This window comes from Phacochoerus africanus, chromosome 1, assembly GCF_016906955.1.
Source record: "Phacochoerus africanus isolate WHEZ1 chromosome 1, ROS_Pafr_v1, whole genome shotgun sequence".
NCBI classification, from domain to species: domain Eukaryota; kingdom Metazoa; phylum Chordata; class Mammalia; order Artiodactyla; family Suidae; genus Phacochoerus; species Phacochoerus africanus.
In genome coordinates, this window is record NC_062544.1 from 87,584,953 (window position 1) to 87,606,695 (window position 21,743).

At 40.1% G+C, this 21,743-nt stretch overlaps 1 pseudogene; it reads right to left on the reverse strand.

Annotated features, from left to right (window-relative positions):
- Positions 1-63: 63 nt before the first annotated feature.
- On the reverse strand, positions 64-12,751 carry LOC125110359 (nuclear receptor subfamily 2 group C member 2-like; annotated as a pseudogene).
- Positions 12,752-21,743: the final 8,992 nt, after the last annotated feature.

Here is a 21,743-nt window from a genome sequence, read left to right on the forward strand (position 1 = left end):
GAGAACCCACATCCGGGCGCTCGCCCCCCCTTCCGGGAGGGCGGAGCCAGTTGTCAGGCAGAGTCAACCCGTCGGCTCAGTTCGCCTCCGCCTCCGAGTTGTTGGCTTTTTGGGGTGGAGCCTCTCCGACACCTTTAAGGACGGGTGTTTTAGGGCGTTCAAAGCTTCCTGTTTCTTTAGTCGTACTGCTGCCGGTCTTCGAGGTGGTGTGCAAGGGCTCCCTCTTGTGAGAAAAATGTTTCTAGTTGTCAGCCTGCAGCCCGGAGGCAGCTAAAGGGATATTCAAACCAAAATAGGGACCCGTTTTTGGATTAAAGGAATTTTATTAGCGAAGTTGCAGATATTTGAAATATTCAGCTCCAGCTGCTTTCTCTTTGCCCAACTACCTTTGTTTCTTTAACCCTCAGGAAGTGGCACCACCCGTCCAGTTACCTGCCCAGAAGCCCGGGGAATTTTCTTTATTGATTATTCTCCCTTAGCTTTTCCAGTTACCCAGTCCTGTTACTTTCTAAGTATTTTCAGGTCCACACCCCACTATTTTCCATGCTCTAGACAACTACCTAATCCTTTTCTAGTAACTGTACCAGTGCCTGTTCTGACGGCAGGCTCGGTTAGCTTGTGTTGTCAGAGTGATTTCCCTAAAGTGCTGGCTCTGATTTTAAAACAAAATTTAAGCTGTAAAATTTCTTCATGTTTGTGTGACCTTATCGCTAACTTGCTAATATTAGTGTTTGGGTTGTAGCCAATGAGCTCCAAACAAGTATAATGATTCTACTAATCAAAAAAAGTAGAAGTTTCTGGTAACCAGTCGCAACAACAGCAAAAATGGACTCCCTCATTCAGGCTTTATGAACTGAGCTGTAACTGCTGAGCGAAGAGTTTCTAATCACTTCTAGTTAGAGGTCTCCTGATTAGTAGTTTGTTTCTTGCTTAGTAAAACATTCACATCAAGTGACTTTCTCTGAATTTTCTTTTGAAAATGCTCTGTGGGTCTCCTGGAATTCTGTGGGCAGGTTCCATATCAGTCAGTACCTCTCTAATTGGAGATACAGGGGTGCTGAAAGCCCTGAGAGGCTTTTCCGGTTTCTTTTGAACCAGACTTGCTTTCGACACAGCATGGCAATGGTGTTCTATGAAATATGAATAACTGAGGAATGTTACTATTTTCTATTTTCTAACCACTTTAAAAATGATGACATAGGAAAATGAAAGATAGGACAGCTCATAATTTCTTTTCAGTCCATCTCTACTCATTCCTAAACTGAAGGTAAGAAAGTGTTGGTAGAATATGCACATATAAAGAAATGAAATATAAACAGTTTTGTGCAGCATTTCTTCTGTTAGGTAAGAACGATCTATATATACATGTAAGAGCTATGAAATATGAATTATGTGATTTTGGTGATTCTGCACAATCAAGTTAAATGTCCATATATTTGCATTTAAACTGGCATTGTGCAATGTAAAGATGAATGGTAAAATGTGCATGTTTGAAATTTTAAATTTTCTTTTGCTTAGAACATTAGATGATGTCACAATGACAAATTACGATAGATACTGTGGAGGAAAAGCAAAATCTTTGTATTTAAGTGCCTTTAATTATACTAGTTGCTCTCATTTTCCAATACACTCTAGCTCCAATTTTTTAAAAAGTTTTATTGAAGTATAGTTGGTTTACAATGTTGTGATAATTTCTGCTATACAACAAAGTGATTCAGTTATACATTTACACACATTCACTTTTTAAAGTGAAATTAATAGTAAGTGCACAAAAATGGAAACTGATACAGTTTTTCCTTTTTTTTAACTTTCTGATTCATACATGCCCAATTCTATACATTTTAAAATGTTTTGTTTTTTCCATTATAGTGGAAAAAATTTCTACTGTACAGCAAAGTGACCCAGTCATACACATATACATACATTCTTTTTCTCACATTATCCTCCATCATGTTCCATCACAAGTGATTAGATCTAGTTCCCTGTGCTATACAGCAGGATCTCATTGCTTATCCATTCCAAATGCAATAGTTTGCATCTATTAACCCCAAACTCCCAGTCCATCCCACTCCCCCCCCCACCCGTTGGCAACCACAAGTCTGTTCTCCAAGTCCATGAGTTTCTTTTCAGTGGAAAGGTTCATTTGTGCCATATATTAGATTCCAGATATAAGCATGAAATGTGGTATTTGCCTTTCTCTTCTGACTAACTTCACTTAGTATGAGAGTCTCTAGTTCCAGCCATGTTGCTACAAATGACATTATTTTGTTCTTTTTTATGGCTGAGTTGTATTCCATTGTGTATATATACCACATCTTCTTGATCCATTCATCTGTCACTGGACGTTTAGGTTGTTTCCATGTCTTGGCTATTGTGAATAGTGCTTCAGTGAACATAGGGATGCATGTATCTTTTTCAAGGACAGTTTTGTCCAGATATATGCCCAAGAGTGGGATTGCTGGGTCATATGGTAGTTCCATATTTAGTCTTCTGAAGTATCTCCATACTGTTTTCCGTAGTGGTTGTATCAATTTACATTCCCTTTCCTCCACACCCTCTCCAGCATTTGTTATTTGTTGACTTATTAATGATGGCCATTCTGACAGGTGTGAGGTGGTACTTCCTAGTGGTTTTGATTTGCATTTCTCTAATAATCAGTGATGTTGAGCATTTTTTTGTGTGTGCTTGTTCTCTTCTTTGGAGAAATGTCTATTCAGGTCTTTTGCCCATTTATCTATTGGGTTGTTGGCTTTTGTTTGTATATTTTAGAGATTAAGCCCCTGTCAGTTGCATCATTTGAAACATTTTTTTCCATTCTGTAGGTTGTCTTTTTGTTTTTCATGGTTTTCTTTGCTGTGCAAAACCAATTCTATGCATTTTGATGAGAAGCATGCTTATTTAATATTCATTTCTGTTATAGAAAATATAAAGTATCTAAATCATGGGTTATCTTTGGAAATTCTAATTCCATTTAATGTTATTTTATAATTTCTTTTGTGAACACCTTTCTTCAAATAAACAGGCTCTTTCTTTGCTCTACAAACTGATGAAAGACTAGAATGGAAATGTGCTCTAAGAAAAGATCAGTTTTGCCTTAAGACAGTACCATGTGTAGAGTAGGGTGGGGACAGCAGGCATTGGAAACAGGCAATAGGAAAAGGAGGTATGACAACCAGAATATGGTTTCTAGAATATGCAAGAGATACCTACACATTTGCAAAATCCCACTATTTTCTTAGATAATTTATGGAAGTGCTGTTACTTGAGCATGGCTGCTTACATGGGAAATGTATCTGCTTCATGTACAATGTGAAACAACAGGAAAAAAATGATAACATTATTTTCCAGTATTTTTGTGTTTAAAATACTATTTTGCTCAAATAGAAAGGTGGTGTTTATTAATAGCCTGATTAATCAATAGGCATGATTTAGTATGGGATTATTGTAAAAACAAAACTCAAGGCACTTGTACATTAGCCTGTTGCCTCACTAGCAGGACATTAAATAGTGAATTATCCATTTTAACAATGGTTAACTAACTCTGTCAGATTGGGAGCATAGAACTTCATGTTGAGCGGAGGTATTGCCTTACCTAAGAGATGGACTAGGATAGCCAGATATTGAAACTCTTTCACTAGGAAACTTGGTAAAAACACAGAGGCATAGGCCTTACTCTACTTCCATGACCCTGGACTTTTCGCACCCTTATTAGTTCCACAGGTGGTTCTGGTGTTTATCAGATTTTTATGTGCACATAAATCACCTGGGGATCTTGTTAAAATGCAGATTATGATTCACTAGATGTGAGTCTGGCCCTGAGATTTTTGCATTTCTGACAAGTTCCCAGGTGTTGCTGCTGATCTACAGAGCATGTTTTGAGGAGCAAAACTCTAAGGCACTGATTCTCATGCATTACACTGGAATCACCTGGGGATGTTGAAAATTTCTATCTAGTACTCACCTCCAGATGTCTTGATTTGCTGAGTAGAGAGATGGAGTGAAGCTTAGGCACTAGGGATTTCCAAAAGCTAGGCGATTCAGCAAAATCTGAGAACCAGTGTGGTTAGTGACCAAGTCTAGGGCACCTGGTCGTCTCTGGCTACCCACCCTCTTGACCACTTAGGTTCTAAACCCCTTTTTGGAGAGAGATCTGCCTTCCTGTCTCCACTCAGAAATAGATCTATTCCATTTGAAACTAAGTTGGAGAGAGTTCTCGTGTCACCAAAAACCTTATCATGTATTTCCTAGGAAAAAAACACATTCTTTTACATAACCTCAGCATAATGATCAAAATTAGAAAACTTTACACTGATACAATGCTATTACCTAATCTATAATCTATATTCAAATTTCATCGATTTTTGTAATGGTATTTTTTAATGACTATTTTTTTCTTTTGTTCAAAATCCATCTAGAATTACTCAGTTTTTCCCTCAAAATCCACCTAGAATTACTCAGTTTTTTCCTCAAGATTCAGTTTGATTCTGACTCCTTTGCTACTAAAATGCTAGGGTAGGTTTTTTTCCTAAAGTGGCAAAAGTCAATTTTTTTTTGCCTTTTAAAATATAGCTTTGTCTGTGTTATAATGCCCACTTGCCAACAAAGCCCTCATACATAAAGGCACCATCAATAAATTTTCTTTAATTTATATTCCAGCCTACGTGTGTCCTTGTAATGACTGTCTTTATGGATTACATGGATTGCAGACGTGACTCTTCAGCCAAGATAGATGGGTCTCGCCTATTTGCTTCTCAAATAACCCATCTTAAAAAAAATAATCCACTGGATGCCGAAAGCCTGATCCATATCAGGAAATCTTGATAAATTTTAACTCTTCAAAAAATTTTTTGACCTGCGAAAGAGCCTATTAAAAAGGATACGGAGTTTTGGCTATGGCACAGTGGGTTAAGGATCCAGCATTACCGCATTTTTTGCATAGGTTGCAGCTGTGGGTCGGATTTGATCCCTGGTCAGGGAACTTTCATATGCCTCAAGTGCAGCTGAAAGAGAAAAAAAAAAAAAGTGATAGAAATCTACTGACTAGGAAAAAATGTTTGCTAACCACCTGTAATACTAAGTAATAGCCATTACCTAAAAATACTTAAGTATTGATCCCTGGAACTTGTAAATGTAATTTTATTTGGAAAAAAGGGTCTTTGTAGCTGTAAAGATTTTGAAATAAGGGGATTACTTGGGGTTATCCAGGTGGGCCCTAAATGCCATCACAAGTGCCCTTGAAAGAAAAAGGCAGAGGGAAATTTGACCAATTAATACTCAGAGAAGAGAAGGTAACATGGAGTTGGAGGCAGAGACTGGAACGATGCAGCCACCAGGCAATAACATGAAGAAGGCAATGTGAAGGCTGAACAGAGAGAGCAGTGGCGGAGAGACTGGGAATGCCAATAGCTCCTAAAAGCTGGAAGAGGCAAAATATGGCTTTTCTTCTAGGAGTGTGATATTGCCCTTACTTGCATTTTGGACCACTAGCCTCTGGAACTGTGAGAGAATACATTTCTGTTGTTTTAAGATACATTGTTCATAGTCATTTGTTACAGCAGCCTTGGGAAACTAATACAGCACCTAAGTGACAAAGGACTGGTATCCCAAACAAATAAAGAACATCACTAATGGATCCCTTGTACATTGCTGGTGGGAATGTCAAATGATATAGCTACTCAGGAAAGCTGGCGGTTTCTTAAAAACTGTATGTGTGATTACCATATAATCCAGCCATTGCTCTATCAGTTACTTCCTCCTGCCCCTGAGAAATAAAAACATTTTTACACACAAAAAATTGTAATGAATGGTCATAGAAGTTCTATTTCTAACAGCCTCAAACTGGAATCATCCCAGAAGATGTTCAATAGGTGAATGGTTAAACAAATGATCGTATGTCCATACCAAGGGTAATAAATAGAAAGAAAAGAACTACTGATACATGCAACAACTTGGATGAATCTCCAAGGAATTATGTTGAGTATAAAAGTTAATCCCAAAAGGTTGTATCATATATGTTTTCATTTATGTAACTTCCTTCCTTCCTTCATTCCTCTCTCTCCCTCTCTCTCTCTCTTTCTTTCTTTCTTTCTTTCGTCTTTCTTTTTTGCCTTTTTAGGGCCGTGCTTGTGGTATATGGAAGTTCCCAGGCTAAGGGTTGAATTGGAGCTGCAGCTGCAGACCTACACCACAGCCACAGCAATGCAGGATTTGAGTTACATCTGCAGCCTACATCACAGCTCTTGGCAATGCTGTGTCCTTAACCCACTGAATGAGGCCAAGGATCAAGCCCGCAAGTTCATGGATTCTAGTTGGATTCATAACCCACTGAGCCATAACGGGGGAACTCCCTATACAACATTTTTAAAATAACAAAATTTTAGAAATAGAGGGCAGATTACTGATGGCCACTAAATAGAAATGAGGATAGGGAGGCATGGAATCCATACCATACCATGGATTGGGTATGGTTATAAAAATACAACATGAAGTGTCCTCATGATTTACCTTTTTTTCCCCCTAAACTTTTGGGTTTTTTTTCTCTTAAAAAATTTTTTTTGGCTACATCCACAGCATGTAGAATTTCTAGTGTCAGGGATTAAACCCATACCACAGCATCCACCCAAGCTACAGCAGTGAAAACACCAGATTCTTAACCATTGAGCCACCAGGGGACTCTAAGTAACTTTTAAAAAGATAAGTAACAAGTTTATTGAGTTATAATTCACATACCATGCACTTCACCTGTTTAAAAAAGTGAATACAAATCAATGGTTTTTAGTATATTCACAGATATTTGCAGCATTTTCACCGTCTATTTTAAAGTATTTTTCTCACTCTAAAAAGAAACCCCATAACTACTTAAAGTCATTCCCTATTTCTCTCCAACTCCCCCCCACAACCCTAGGCAGATACTACTGTTTTCTGTCTCTATAGATTGTTAATTTTATATATTTCATATAACAGACTCATGCAATATGTGCTCTTTTGTGATTTACTTTTTCTGTTTAGCACAATTTCAATGTTCATCAATGATGAAGCACATGTGCATAATGTATAGCTTTTTATTGCTAAGTAATATGCCATGATATAGATATGTCACATTTTATTTATCCATTCATATGTTAGTAGGTATTTCAGTTCTTCTGATTTTTGACTACAATGAATAATCTGCTATAAACATTTATGCAATTTTTTTTGTGTGAGAATATGCTTTCATTTATCTTGAATATATCTCTAAGAGAATTGCTAGGTCATATGGTGATTCTACATTTAACCACCTGAGAACGGCCAGGGTGCTTTTCAAAGCAGCTGCATGGTTTTGCAGTCCTACTAGCAGAACACGAGGGTTCAAACTTCTCTACATTTTCATCAGCACTTACTTTCTTTTTGATTCTAGCCATCCTCATGGGTGTGAAGTGGTGTCTCACTGTAGTTTTTTAAAATTTTTTTTTATTATACTTGATTTATAGTATTCTGTCAATTTCTGCTGTACAACAAAATGACCTGGTCAAACATATATATACATTCTTTTTCTTGCATTATCCTACAGGATGTTCCATCACAAGTGATTAGATATAGTTCCCTGTGCTATACAGCAGGAACTTATCCACTCCAAATGCAATAGTTTGCATCTACTAACCCCAGACTCCCAGTCCATCGCACTCCCTCCCCTTCCCCCTTGGCAACCACACGTCTGTAAGTTTGTTTCTTTTCTGTAGGTAGGTTCATTTGTGCCATATATTAGATTCCAGATATAAGCAACATCATACGGTATTTGTATTTCTCTTTCTGACTTACTTCACTTAGTATGAGAATCTCTACTTACATCCATGTTGCTGCAAATGGCATTATGCTGTTCTTTTTCACACCTGAGTAGTATTCCATTGTGTATATGTACCACATCTTCTTAATCCATTCATCTATCAATGGATATTTAGGTTCTTTCCATGTCTCGATTATTGTGAATAATCCTGCAATGAACATAGCGGTGCATGTATTTTTTCAATGAAAGTTTTATCTGGATATATGCCCAGGAGTGGGATTGCTGGATAATATTATACTTCTATATTCAGTTTTCTGAGGTACCTCCATATTGTTTTCCATAGTGGTTGCACCAATTTACCTTCCCACCAACAGTGATTTTTCATGTGTTTTTTAACCATTTGTACATCTTCCTTGGAAAAATGTCTATTGAGATAATTTGTCCATTTATAATAATTGGGTTATTTGTTTCTATTATGGAGTTGTAAGAGTTCTTTAAGTTACTTATATATACACTTATATACATATAAAATATACATTTTTATATTAAAATAATGTACATTTTCCATGCCCAGGGTCATGTGGAAGTTCCCAGGCCAGGGTTGAACCCATACCACAGCAGTGACCAGGGCTGTTGCACTGACAATATCAGGTGATCCTTAATCCACTGCCATAGGAGAACTCCTTTATATATTTTAGATACAAATCTCTTAGCAAATATCTTATTTGTAAACAATTGCTCCCATTCTGTAGGTTGTCTTTTCACTTTTTTAATCGTATGCACTGAAGCACAAGTTTTTAATTTTAATAGTCTTATTCATTTATTGCAGTTGATTGTGCTTTTGGTGTCATATCTAAGAAACCATTGCTGAGTAAAAGATCACAAAGATTTATACCTTTGTTTTCTTCTAAGAAGTTTATAGTTTTTGCTCTTATGGTTTGTCTTGAATGTGGTGATGAAATGTAAACCTACACAGGTAATAGTATAGAACTTCATACACACAGACATTCAACTGATGAGTTGTACAAGAAAACCGAGGAAATCTTGTTAGGATTATATCAACTGTCAATATCATGGATGTGATATTATACCACAATTTTGCAAAATGTTACCTTGGGGTAAACTGGCCAAAGTATACAAGAGATCTCTGTCTAATTTCTTGCAACTATACCAGAGTCTAAAATTATCTCAATAATAAAAATTTAAATTAAAAATAATAATCTGGAGTTCCCAGCGTGGCGCAGTGGTTAACGAATCTGACTAGGAACCATAAGGTTGCAGGTTCGGTCCCTGGCCTTGCTCAGTGGGTTAACCATCCGGCATTGCCGCGAGCTGTGGTGTAGGTTGCAGACGCGGCTCGGATCGCGCGTTGCTGTGGCTCTGGCGTAGGCCAGCGGCTACAGCTCCGATTCGACCCCTAGCCTGGGGACCTCCATATGCCGCAGAAGCGGCCCCAAGAAATAGCAAAAAAAAAAAAAAAATCTGTGGAAATTGCTACTTTTCCATTTCTTGCCCTATTAGTGGTAGTCAATTTAAAATATTCTTTTCTTTTTGTATCTAAAAGAAGGACAGCAGGTAGTTCCCTTCATGGCTCAGTGGTTGCCAAACCCAACTAAGAATGATGAGGACCCAGGTTTGATCCCTGGCCTCGCTCATTGGATTAAGGGTCTGGTGTTGCTGTGAGATGTGTTATAGGTCGCAGATGAGGCTCAGATCCCAAATTGCTGTGGATATGGCTTAGGCCAGCAGTTGTAGCTCTGATTCAACCCCTAGCCTGGGAACTTCCACATGCCGCGGGTGTGGCCTTAAGAAGCAAATAAAATAAAAGAAGGGCAACAGAATAGCAATTATTGCCACGTAAATTAAGAGCACTATGTGGGTATAGGTAATTCTTATCTTTAAAAATAATCAGTAGGCATGTAAGAGTTTTAGTGTAATATTACACATATTCCAGTATGTAGTATAATTTTACATTCATTTCATATGCGGTATGGATTTTGATTTCCATCAAATGCTCAATTATAAAGACATAGGTAAATGAAAATTTGGTAAGTAGGAATAATTTTGGGGAGGGGCAATACTTCAAAAAAATGTATCCACATGTGGAATACAGTCTACTTAACACATGATAAGTAAATAAAAGCTGTTTATCTCATTACCTCTTCAAATTTTAAAATCAAATCTTGTCTGAATAATTTGATTTTGCTAAGCTTTAATCTTTTTTTAAAGGACAACACTTAATAATAGGCAGTTAGCTGCTTTCTTAAATATAATGAGAAAACCATCACATACCATATTAATGCAAATTATTATAAGTGCAAAGCAAAAGGGCATAGTAATCCTTTGTGGCTTTATTCTTCTTCAGAAGAGGTCAGGAGAATGTTGACTTGAATTCTGTCATTCTGTCTACTTTGTTCTTAAAAATGCTGTTCATAAAACTTCTTAGCTGAGCAGTTAAGCTGAGCATTAAATGGAATGTTCCTAAAGTTCTTTTTTTTTTTTTTTAAGAGTTAGAATTTACCATGGAATATAAAGCTTCTTTGTTTTTCAAGATTTTTCTGTAGCACTATGGTTTTCTGTAATGCTAGTCTCTGACATTATAAAACTTCTGTTTTGTTTTTTGCCCTTTGACAATTTCTAAATGCAAATTGAGTTAAGAGACTGTTCCCAAATCTATGTCTTTGTCAAAATGCATTAGAATATTTCTTATGGCAGGAAAGGATCCTATTAGTCTTTTAGTTGCTAATGCCTGGGATTAACAAGTAAGAAGAAACCAGACAGGAAATGGCTACCCTACTAGAAATATGTGCACATACCAAAATACCACTACTTCATTGTCTTTGTATCTGAATGATCCTGGGAGGATCCTTGTGCTTCTTAGCAGGTGTGTGGTGTGATCTACGGATTGGCACTGGTGACCTGGCCATTATACTCCTCCATCTTCTTCTTGAGGATGTAGTGGATTACCCTGTCTTTGGAAACATTGCCAATGAAACCAGTAAACATAAATTCTGTTATGTTAGTGCTCATCAGCCTGAGTGCCAGCAGGTTGAGAATCTGGGCCCATCAGTAGATGTCTTCTGAGTAGTTTTTCTGAACATAGTTGTGCAATTCCATCTGTTCCTTTTTGTGGAATTTTAAAATCTGGCTTGTGCTGACCAAACCCAGATGATGAGGGCTAAAGAGAACTATAGCTTTAAGTTATGAATACTCATAGCTGTCTAGACTCAACTTTGCCATACTGTTATATGATTCCTGAAGCTTCCAGATGTGCTCCCCACTTGCTTTATCCAGTTGAAAGAAAGTTTATCTTCCTGGATATTGTTCTGCAGGTAGTTGACTATGGCCACCAGGATAGTGGAGAGATATCATCTGGACACACTGCACCGGTCCAAGTGTGAAGAGCTTGTTTTAGCAGGCTCACACTAGGCTGGTGTTGCAGTCCTGTTCCAGTGCCTGAAGGGTTGAGATTGACCTGGCCCAGAACATGGACAGGAAAAGCAGGTAGAATGTAGACTTGCAGATGTAGTGTGCTTTGAGGTACTTTGGAATTGGGCTGTTCATGTGATGTGTGTTCAAGAGGAAGGCTTGGACCTCATGATGGGTATGGACTCTGCTGATGGTATGGATAGTCTCTCCTCCACTGGTGTCTATCCCATCTGCCAGGCTTGGAGACAAGGAACTGTCTGTAGTATTAAGAGTGTTAGCTAAGGTATCACATGCTGGAGTAATCTAACTTGCACATTGGTTCTCCTGCTGTATTTCTCAAGCATCACCACTGTTAGAGGACTTACTTAGGTTGGTAAGTGAGGTTACTACATTTGCCAGTGTGCCCAGAACTGATCTGGCAACAGCTTGATGGGGGAATCTCAGTTCCCAGACCGGGGATTGAACCTAGGCCACAGCAGCGATAGTGCCAAGTTCTAACCACTAGACCACTAGGGAATCCTCATCTTGATTGCTTTCAGTACAGTTAATCTTCAGGTCCAGGCTTGGTTTGTTCCTTTCCTTGAGGTCAGTTCTCAGAATGATGGCAGCTTCTTTCATGGCTACAGTCTGGTCATGATGCAGTTGACTTCTTCCACCTAGTGGGGTTTCTGTATCTATAGGAGAGCTCACAGGATAAGGCTCAGAATATTATCTATAGCCCTTGAGTAGGAACTAAAGTTCTTTGACTTTGCGTAATGACTAAACTATTATTTGGTCCTGTTCGACTATTTTCCTTTGCCTCTGCATTTTCTCACTTCTCTGATTCAATTTATTCTTTGATTAAAGCTTTTTGTTTGTTTGTCTGTTTATAGACAAAAGGCAGGTAGAGGGCATGGTGGGGGAAGGACCATAAGGTCCTATTCTGTTTCAGCCCTGCCCTGGTCACCTTTGATGCTTGGGGTGAAGGCTTTGATGGATGATCCAGAACTGTATCTAGAAAAATACAGTTGTGAATGATTCCAGCTGTGATGTCCTGCATGCCCAGATGTCCTCAATCGCTGGGTGCTCAGGGACTTTGCCATTCATTTGGTGGTCTGATCTGCAAGCATATCAGCACAACCATTAACAACATCGAGTCCCAGATCATCACGACCTTCCGACCTTCACCAAGAGCTGGGTGGACTAAGAAGATGCCGTGGACAATGCCTATGTTTTCTCCACAGGCCTGGTAGGGCTGGGACAGGCTGTGACAAAAACTAATTTGGCCATCACTGCAGCAGGAGGGGAAGTGGATTGGCAGTGTCCTGGATGACCCTGTGCTGAGCAACATCAACCACACCCAAGCTGACCGCCTCCTCCTAAAATGCTGTGCCCACTGCCTGACAATGAGGATGTCTGTGGGGCAGAATTTGGGTCCTTGGGGCCCTCCTCTGCTCCCATGTAGTCAAGACTGGGGTCCAGGCTGTCCTGCAGACTCAGCAGGTCAGCAGGACCCCTCTGACCACCACTCAGCCTCAGCTCATGCTGACACTCTTGCCGGTCCCCCAGCCTGGCCCTCATACCCTTGTCTTCCCAAAGGTCCCTGCTCCATCACACTGCCTGCCTAGATGCTGGCATCTACACCACATCTCAGGGCAGAGCTGGATCCCTGACCCACTGAGTGAGGCCAGGGATCAAACCTACATCCTCGTAGATACTAGTTGGGTTTGTTACTGCTGAACCACCGTGGGAACTCCTACTTTTTTTTTAAGATACTGTACAGTCAAAAGCAAAAGTAAACCAGAGGGACAACATCAGACTGAAAAGTCTCTACACAGTGAAGGAAATCATCAACAAAATGAGAAGGCAACTCACTGAATGGGAAAGAATATTTGCAAATCATATATCTGATAAGGGGTTAATATTCAAAATATATAAAGCTCATACAATTCAACAACAAAACAAGACAAGAATTTGATATAAAAGTGGGCAGAGGATCTGAATAGATATTTTCCCATAGAAGACAGACAGATGGCCAAGAGGTACGTGCAAAGATGCCCAGCCTCACTGATCATCAGGTACAAATCAAAACTACAATGAGATATCACCTCATACCTGTCAGAAGGCTATCATCAGAAACACAAAAGATTGCAAGTGTTGGTGAGGATATGAGAAAAGGGAACCCTCATGTACTGTTTGTGGAGATGTAACTAGGACTACCAATGTGGAGAACAGTATGGCGGTTTCTCAAAAAATAAGACAACCATTCAATACAGCAGTTCTACTTCTGGGAATGCTTTCAAAGGAAATTAAAACACTGACTTGGAATAAAAATGCATTCCCATGTTTATTGAAGCATTGTTTATAATAGCCAAGATGTGGAAACAACCCGTGTCCATAGTTAGGTGAATGGATAAAGAATAGTCAGGCATAAAAAGGAATTAAATCCGGCCACTTGTGACAACATGAGTGAGCCTTGAGGGTATTATGCTAAGTGAAATAAGTCAGACAGAGAACAATAAATACCACATGATCTCACTTATATGTGGAATCTAGGAGAAAATAACCCCCTACATCCATAGATACAGAGAACAAGTTGGTGGTTACCAGGGGCTTTGTGGTGTGAGGTGGTAGGCAGAATGGGTAAAGGTGGTCAAAATGTACAAATTTCCAGTTATGAGAGAAATAAGTCCTGAGGATATAATGTACAGAATGATGACTATAGTTAATAATATTGTATTGTGTATTTGAGAGTTGCTAAGAGAATAGTTTTTTTTTTTTTGCTTCTTAGAGCCATACTTGCAGTGTATGAAAGTTCCCAGGCTAGGGGCTGAATTGGAGCTGTAGCTGCAGGCCTACGCCACAGCCACAGCAGCACAAGGTCCTTAACCCACTGAGCAAGCCTAGGGATTGAAGCTGTGTCCTCATGGATACTAGTTGGGTTCCTGAGCCACCACAGGAATGCCCTTTCTTCTCGATTTGTATCAGCTCTTAATAAATTAAGGAAATTAATCTTTGACATATACATTACAAATAATTTTTCCTACTAATTGCTTATATTTGTTTATAGTATTTTTGTCACAGAAAATTTTAGAATTGGAGTTCCTGTCATGGCACAGCTGAAATGAATCCAACTAGGAACCATGAAGTTTTGGGGTTCGATCCATGGCCTTGCTCAGTGGGTTAAGGATCCGGTGTTGCCGTGAGCTGTGGTGTAGGTCACAGACATGGCTCAGATCTGGCGTTGCTATGGCTGTGGTGTAGGCTGGTGGCTACAGCTCCCATTAGACCCCTAGGCTATATGTATTTTATATGCCATGGGTGCAGACCTCAAAAAGACAAAAGACCAAAAAAAAAAAAAAAAAGAAAGAAAAAAGAAAAGAAAAATTTAAAATTTACATTTCCAGATGTATCCATCTTTCCTTTTTATACTTCTGGGTTATTGTATTTCTGGGTTTCTGTTCAGTAAGTATGGGTTCTCGTCTAGGTTTCTATTCTTTTCTCCTCTAATATTATTGATAATTTCACTGTGATTTGTTCTAGAAGTTTTCTGGCTACATTTTCATAGTCAAATCTTCTGTCTGGAATTAAATTTGGTATAAGAGGAGTCCCTGTTGTGGCGCAGTGCATGAAGAACTCTACATAGTGTCTGTGAGGATGTGGGTTTGATCCCTGGCCCTGCTCAGTGGGTTAAAGATCTGGGGTTGCCACAACCTGCGGCATAGCTCCAATTCGACCCCTAACTTTGGAACTTCCATATGCCACAAGTGTGGCACTAAAAGGAAAATGAAAAAAATTTGGTATGAGAAGTGAGGAAGGGGAGTTTCTGCCATGGCTCAGTGGAAATGAGGCAGGTTCAATCCCTGGCCTCACTCTGTGGGTTAAGGATTCGGCATTGCCGTGAGCTGTGGCGTAGGTTGCAGATGCAGCTTGGATCCCACGTTGCTGTGGCTGTGGTGCAGGCTGGTGGCTACATCTCAGATTCGACCCTTAGCCTGGGAACCTCCATATGCCATGTGTGCAGCCCTTAAAAAAAAAAAGTGAGGAAGGGATCCAACTTAATTTTCTTTCCAGATATATATTCAATTATCCCAACACCACTTAGCTACTGATATGAAATCTCACCTTTGTCATAAATAAAATTCCAGTATATAGTTTGGTCTTATTTATTTATTTATTTATTTATTTTTATCTTTTTAGGGCCACACATGCGGCATAGGGAAGTTCCCAGGCTAGGTGTTGAATTGGAGCTACGGCTGCCGGCCTACACCAAAGCCACAGCAACGCCATATCTGAGCCACATCTGTGACCTACACTGAAGCTCACAGCAATGCTGGATCCTTAACCCACCGAGCGAGGCCAGGGATCCAACCCATCTCCTCATGGATACTAGTTGGGTTCGTTACTGCTGAGCCACAATGGGAACTCCTAGTTTGCTGTATTTTAGAAGAATACAAATTTTATGTAAGACTGCATGTTTTACTTGAGAGGCATGTCTTGGAATGAAATCAACCTTAAATGCTGACTCTAGCACTTGCTGTTTGACCTTGGCCAAAGAACTCTGGGTTCCAGTTTATTCTCATTTTTAAAATGGGGACAGTCATAGCCTTTGAGGATTAATGATAGTATGTGAAATTCATGTCCCTCTATGAATAGAGCAGAGTAAGCAAGGGAGAACACAGAAGAGAGAGGGTGAGGGAGGTAATAGGGAGGTAGGTTATCTAAGCCCCGAGGTCACAGGGTATCTTTTCATCTGTTTGAGCAGTCCATGTAAAGATTTCTTTTTCCCCCCTGGGTGAGATGGGAAGCCTCCAAGAGTTTAGAACAGAGATGCAACAACATCGAACATATTTTAAAAGACTTTTGTTTCAAAATTATGCTTTAGGAGGAAGCAGAGTAGAAGCTAATTGCTGGTTTGAGGAGAGAGATGATGATAGCTTAGATCAGGATGGAGCAGAGATTTGGGTTGGAAAGTATAGGAGTTTGGAGGGAGTTGCCATCAACTGAGCCACAAAGACTTGTAGGTAGTCCAGGTTTGGGAGTTAGGATTCGATCACGTCAAATGTGAGAGCTTGAAGTTCACTGGTGGCTCAGTGGGTTAAGGATCTGGCATTGTCACTGCTGTGGTTTAGGTTGCTGCTATGGTGCCTGTTCGATTCCTGGCCCAGGAACTTCCACATGCTGTGGACACAGCTAAAAAAAAAAAAAAAAAAAAAAAAGTGAGAGATTTACCATGTATCTAAGTATAGATGTCAGGTAGACAGTATACACATTTGGGATGCTGGAGAGAGATCTGAGCTGGAGATAAAAAATGGGGAATCATCAGAATATAAACTGTGTTTATATTCTGAACACAGAATGAGATCATCAAGCGAGAGGGTATGAATGGAGAAAAAGAGTTTATAGGTCTGAGGACTCCCCAGCATTAAGCGGTTGAAGAGAAAGGAGAAATCTGCTAAGAAAGCTGAAGAGTGACCAGTAAGGTAGGAACTGACAACTGACAAGCAGTGGCGTTTTAGAAGGCAAGAGGTTGAGTGGTGGGGGCGAAAGCCTGATTGGAATGGATCTAAGAGAACAGGGAGAACATGGGAGAGAACGTCGGGTGGGAGGGAGGATGGAAGAGATGGTCCAGGGAAGGAGGAGAAAAGAGGTTCAGATGTTTGTTGACTAGCTGTAGTGTCTGGATTGGTGTTTCCCCATATGTGTCCAGCCCACCACTGTTGGTGTGTGAGATGATTTTAGGTAGGACTCGAATGCATAAATTTACAATTTTAATGTCATATTTTGAGTCTAGTGTATATTTGAAAAACGCAACTAGCATTTATAGTGATAGAACAGTAGTGGTATAAAGTGTTTTTTGAAATCAATTTCTTTCAATAGAAAAGGTGAATCAATTTATAGACTAATGTTAAAAGCAATACAGTGGTGTTTTATAGACCTGGTAGGGTTACACTAGTAATTTAAGTTTAGGAAACACATACTTAGGGCATTCAAGACCCTTTATAATCCAGCTCCTCATCTCTGAAGTCACATTTTCTTCAACCTTCTTAGAAAATCCTTCTCCTCACTATTTATTTATTCCCTCCCTGACTGCCCACAGGACAACTTCTGTATTTTGACTATATTGTCACTTATTGATATATTGTGTCATTGATGTGCTTTTGTTACTGAATCAAGTTCTACTGCTTCCTGCTTACAAAATTAACACTCACAAATGTTGGTAGAGGAGAAAGCTGCCTTTAATCAGAGCGCCAGCAATCTGGGAGGATGGCGGTCTCAGTGTTCCCCCCCGACCAAATCCACTCCAAAGATTCTGTTGGGCTATGAAAGTTTTAAAGAAAAGGAGGGAAGAAAGCTCAGTTAATCATGGAGATAAGGGTCCAAGTTGTCACCCTCCTCCACTGCGTGTAGTCTTGTCCACTCCTCATGATCGTTCTCTAAATGTTTATCTTGTTCACATAGTTTGTTCTCAAGATTACTAAAGGGAAAGCTAAGGAGGAGATCTGGTCATCTGTTCATTACTTATTCTTCCTTCTACTTCTTTGATCTACAGTAAGAACCAACAGAATAGGCAAGGAAGATATTGCGTGATTTAAAAATTTGAGGGTGTGAAGAAAAAGAAACCCCGTTACACTGTTGGTGGGATTGTAATTGGTGCAACCACTGTGGAAAACAGTATGGAGATTCCTCAGAAAACTAAAAATAGAACCATCATTTGATCCATCAATCCCACTCCTGGGCATCTATACAGAGAAAACCACGACTTGCAAAGACACATGTACTCTGGAAGTTCCAGTTGTGGCGCAGCGGAAACAAATCCAACTAGTATCCATGAGGATGTGGGTTTGATCCCTGCCCTCGCTCAGTCGGTTAAGGATCCAGCGTTGCCATGAGCTGTGGTGTAGGTTGCAGACGAGGCTCGGATCTGGCGTTGCTGTGGCTGTGGTGTAGGCCAGCAGCTGCAGCTCTGATTCGACCCCTAGCCTGGGAACTTCCATATACCATGGGTGTGGCCCTAAAAAGGAAAAAAAAAAAAAAGACACACGTATTCTGATGTTCATTGCAGCACTATTTGCAATAGCCAAGACATGGAAACAACCTAAATGTCCATCAACAGAGGAATGGATCAAGAAGATGTGGTACATATACACAATGGAATATTACTCAGCCATTAAAAGGAATGAAATATTGGCATTTTTTGCAACATGGATGGACCTAGAAATTATCATGCTAGGTGAAGTCAGCCATACAATGAGACACCAACATCCAATGCTTTCACTGACATGTGGAATCTGAAAAAAGGACAGACTGAACTTCTTTGCAGAACAGATGCTGACTCACAGACATTGAAAAACTTATGGTCTCCAAAGGAGACAGTTTGGGGGGGTGGGGGGATGTGCTTGGGTTATGGGATGGAAATCCTGTGAAATTGGATTGATATGATCATTATACAACTACAGATGTGATAAATTCATTCGAGTAATAAAAAAAATAAAAAATTGAAATGTGGGAGTTCCTGTTGTGGCTCAGTGGTTAACGAACCTGACTAGCATCCATGAGCACGCAGGTTCAACCCCTGGCCTAGCTCAGTGGGTTGGGGGATCCAGAATTGCTGTGAGCTGTGGTGTAGGTCACAGACGCAGCTCAGATCCTGCATTGCTGTACCTGTGGTGCTGGCCCACAGGTACAGCTCCAATTCGACCCCTAGCCTGGGAACCTCCACATGCCTTGCTTGTGGCCCTAAAAAGACAAAAGACAAAAATTTGAAATGTGTGCTTGGGCCGGAGATGAGTCTAGTGTGTATTTGAAAAATGGTGCCTGGTTTAAAAGTTAGTTACAAGACAGAAGGGTGGCTCCTGCAGAAAGCTTTTTTGTGCCAAAAGCTGCTTATATTTTATCTTCTGAAGAATTCCAATCAGCATTTACTTTTTCCCCAACCCATTACACACACACACACACACACACACACACACTGCTCTTTGGAAGTATATTTACAATGGGGCCTGCTGGAACCTTTGTAAAGCTGGAGTCTGTGGAAAGGTTGAGAAGTAAGACTTAGGCTGGGTCTGGAAAAGTGGGTCTTAGGCCGATGCAACAGCTGGCGCCGGCTGGGAGAGCCGGGCTGTTCCAGGTCCAAAGTCCAGAGGTTCCCACAATCACAGAGTCAGCTCAAGCTCAGGCAGTTTTCAGGATATGGAGGTTAGGCCCAGTGACCAGTACATGGTAGCAAGCATGTCCATAGACAGTCTGGCAGGGGCAATTGTCAACACCAGGAAATCTGCACATTTGCAATTAGTCTATCACTTACCTGCTGAGTTACCAGAAGGTCTCAGAAAGAAGGCTTAGGTGAATATAGGTGAATATCAGGATCTCCCATCACTCCCAAGAAAGAGTCCTGGTTCCTAGAGGCTTATTTTAATGGGATAGATCTGGATTTGAACCTTAAGTTCATCTAGCTATATGGCCTCAGTTTCTCATCAATAAAACGATAATAAGTCCTAAAAATTATTAATTAATTACATGTAAAAATAACATAATATAATAATGGAGTAATGATAATGATACTTTCGTTATTAGCATAGAAAAAAAGTGGAGAATCCTAAGAGAGAGACTAGTGAGTGAGCAAGTAGTGCCTTTATCAGAACTCAGACACAGTAACTTGAATTATGTTCATAAAAGAATACGCTACTTATTATTACTATTATTATTATTATTATTTTGTCTTTTTTCTTTTTAGGGCCACACCCACAGCATATGGAGATTCCCAGCCTAGGGTTCAAATCAGAGCTACAGCTGCTGGCCCACGTCACAGCCACAGCCACAGCCACACCAGATCCGAGCTGCGTCTGTGACCTACACTACAGCTCATGGCAACGCCAGATCCTAATCCACTGAGCGAGTCCAGGGATCGAACCTGCAACCTCATGGTTCCTAGTTGGATTCATTTCCACTGCACCAAGACGGAAACTCCTAACTCCTACTGTATTATCTTAAATCATCAGTGGCATGAGCTGCAATGGTGGAAATAGATAGTATTATTTATCATGTAAATAGGACTATGGGATTTTAGATGCAGTTCCACCACTGTATTCAGAAGGTTTACAACACTTTTGAGTGCTTGTCCAGGTTTTAGAATAATGTATAGAAATTGAAGAGGACTCAATCCATAAGTCACTTAATGTATTTGGTCATTTGTTTAACAAATATTAATTGAATGCCCATTCAGTGAAGATGCTATGCTAACAGGCCCTGAGGAGATGGTGATGGATGAGACATGGACTGTCCCTACCCTATGGAGGTAACCTGCAGCTCATGCCTAGTTATTGTAATTGTGAGACCTACTAAGTCAAGTACAGAATGCTTAGAGTACATGTAACAGGGCACCTGATCTAATCCAGGGATGATTGTCAGGTGTTTAACATGAGGTATGGAAGGTAAAGAGAAGTTAGTTGAATAAGTGAATAGAAGGTAGTTAGTAGGGGTGTAAAAAAGTATTTCAAGAAGTAAGCACATGTGCAAAGTCCCTGAGGTTGAAGGAGCATGGGTTTGCCAGGCCAAAAGATGTGTGACAGGAGTGCAGAGAAGACTGTCCTGCAGAAAGTGGTTGTGATGTGGACAAAGGCCAGTGGGGCAAGGTCTTTTAGGGGATATTAAGGAATTTGGGTTTGCTTTTAAAAAAATTGGGAGGCCAGTGCATATTAATGCAATGAAGTAGTGATCATTCTGGCAGCTGAGTGGGAGGTGAGGAGTAGTGTCAGAACAAATGGGGCATCAGTTAGGAAGCCAGTCTAGTGCTCCATTTAAGACACTAAGGTGAGGGCAGCAGAGGAGAGATGCAGACCAATTTGAGGTAGGTATAACAGCTCCCTTGGGAACAGAGACTCTTTTTCTAGTGAAGTGAAGGCAAAGGTTTTAGTTTTCAAGTGTCATTATGAAGAGGATATTGACTGATTGTCTTTCTCTCTCCACAGAGAAGAAGAAATCATCTTACAATTTAATGAGCGAGAATTGGGATTCCTTGTTACAATAATTGACCTACTAATAGAATTTGTATAATTTTTATATGAGGAGCTTTTAAAATAATAGAGAAACCAACCCTTGAGTGAAGGAAATGAACCCAATGACCTCTTAAATCATTTCCTACTTCATCATTTATTATTCCCCCATAAACTGGCCTAGTGCACCATCATCTCTTAAGAACACTAGGATATGGTCTATTTAAAAGTAGTCCCGGAGCTCCTGTCGTGGCTCAGTGGCTGGCGAATCCGACTGGGAGCTATGGGGTTGCGTGTTCGATCCTTGGCCTCACTCAGTGGGTTGAGGATTCGGCGTTGCCGTGATCTGTGGTGTGGGTTGCAGATGTGGCTTGGATCCTGTGTTGCTGTGGCTCTGGTGTGGGACGGTGGCTACAGCTCCGATTAGACCCCTAGCCTGGGAACCTCCATGTGTGGCCCTAGAAAAGGCAAAAAGACAAAAATAAATAAAGAAATAAAAAAGTAGTCCCAATCTTGAGAACTGAGTATTCCCTGAGGTTTTGCTGAAGCACCTACACATTTTGTCTGGGTGAGAAAAA